Source organism: Halyomorpha halys, unplaced genomic scaffold (assembly GCF_000696795.3).
Source record: "Halyomorpha halys isolate HHAL.00 unplaced genomic scaffold, Hhal_1.1 Scaffold176.1, whole genome shotgun sequence".
In the NCBI taxonomy this organism is placed as follows: domain Eukaryota; kingdom Metazoa; phylum Arthropoda; class Insecta; order Hemiptera; family Pentatomidae; genus Halyomorpha; species Halyomorpha halys.
The window spans coordinates 1,053,587-1,055,783 of NW_027106234.1; the positions used below are offsets into that span (position 1 = coordinate 1,053,587).

Here is a 2,197-nt window from a genome sequence, read left to right on the forward strand (position 1 = left end):
AATCACAATTATGATGAGTAGTAAAACAGATATAAAAAATCATGATATAATTATTAGATAAGATCAATAAAAAAAATAAAGAAAAAAGAATATACGCTCTACTCCATGACATCAGTATATTGTTTTTATTAAAAGATAAAATTGATGACTACACATTGTTTCAAATTTTGGAATAAGTAAGAAAGAAAAAGAGTGTTAGTAACACTTATAAACACATATAAGAAATACAAGCACCAGTTAAATAAGACAAGATTTGAAAATTATAAGCATGATACGTGATATAAAATTTGTACCTAGTAACAAGATTTGGAATGTAGATCTTTTCTTTTCCCGTATGATCCTCTAAAGAGAAATCATCCAGTACATGGTTTTTGAGACCATGATTGTTTATTTTTTATTTTATTTTATTATTATTTTTTTTTTTTTTATGAATTCAATATACCAGTTCAATTCAACACAAATTGAGTCCTTATTTCCCACTAAAAATGATAAAATAGAGATCCTAAAAATAGGAAACATAATATTTTTAGCAATCAATAACCTAGCTTTAAATATTTCAAAAGTATCCTTTTATAAAGAATCAACTGATTTACAAACTTTACATAGTAAATACATAAGAAAGTTCGCAGCCATAATAATAAAGGTGAAATTAAATAAATAAATTTATATTTTTTAACAAGGATACTTTATCATAGTAATCTCAATCTCTCATTTATACCTATATACCAAGCAGAGACTGTCAAATCATTAACAGCATTACGAGAATCCTTTAGAAATTGGACTATACCCACAACATCACTACAATATAAATCATTGAAAGAATTTTACGTACATTAAAATCATTGAAAGAACCATGAAAACATATATGTAATATGCACTTCCCATCAAAAAAATTGCAACACATACATCTTTAGATTTTTTTATTTTGGAGCCTGACCCACATTTTTTTTCTACATAGCAATATGATTAGTTATAGAAGAGACAATAAGGATTGCTCATATCACTGTTACTTTTGTGTTAAAAAAAACTAAGGTTAACATGATTTACTTTATTTCAATGCGATCTTCAGCCTGTTTTTACTTTTCGTTTGCTCCTTACTTCAAATTCTCTCTTTACTCTTTATTCTTTGATTTATTCATGTGACAATGAATCATTCAAGCATTAATGATTTTTCAAGAATATTCACACTTCAAAAGAGTACAGAGAGACCAGGAGCCATTCAAAACAAGCAAATTTAGGTGGTCTAAAATATTCTGCTAGGAGACTGATGATGATTTAATATCCTTTTGGATTTAATGATTAAGATAATTATGTTCTAAGAGAATCTATAGGGAATTTTTTAATACCAAATAAGTCATATTAAAATTTAGAGAAGCACCGACTTACTTCTTTAATCAGTTATTTGTTATCCTTAACAGGAAATTCAAAAAGAGTAGCCAAGACCTAGGGTATAGAACAAACCAAATTCATATTTTCAATCTACTCAAAAGAAACCCCCGTTGAATAATAATTCTTTACAATACCTCATAGACTTTTTCTCCATCAGCAATTGTGCATACTAAATTCTATATTACAAGTTAATTAAAGGACTGCCTTAATTCCTTTCAATAAGAGTTGAAATTGCTCTTCTCTAAACTATTTATTTCAGTACTAATTCTTTGTCATCTCCTTCAAAATTTGAATTCCACCCTTGATAAAGCTTTTCCATTATGTCCATCAAAGCTGAAGATATTTCCATTCTACTGAGACATACATTATTATTATTATTATTGGCATGACAGACTGGAGGTCCAAGGCCTCGCGCGATGTACTAAGGAAATACATTCCACGTTTCCTGATGTGTTTTTCATAACTGAATGAAAATAGGTGTGGGAGTGATGTCACTCAGTGGGTTCGTCACTCCCACACCTATTTTTTTGTTAGTATCACCCATTGGCTAAAGGGCATAACAAATGCCTGGGGGGAGGCTGTGAGTGAGTTTTGTATACATAAAAAGCGACGTTGCCACACTGCTACCGTTGCCCCCGAGACATTACATAGTTTGTGTATTTGGATACACTTATTAGTGAACCTCAGCAATAAAATAGATTATTCAAATTCCTCATAACAGATCTTCATAATAATGAGGTAAATGAAGTGAGTCTTTATAATCAGTTCAACATCAAGGGAAGGAGGGAAAGAGGACAGGGGGAGGGAA

The 2,197-nt window shown here is 30.0% G+C and overlaps 1 protein-coding gene across 2 annotated transcripts in view; it reads right to left on the reverse strand.

Moving 5' to 3' along the window:
* The window catches only part of LOC106679080 (transmembrane protein adipocyte-associated 1 homolog), a 27,232-nt gene that overhangs the window by 14,817 nt on the left and 10,218 nt on the right, over window positions 1-2,197 (reverse strand). The window lies entirely within an intron of this gene.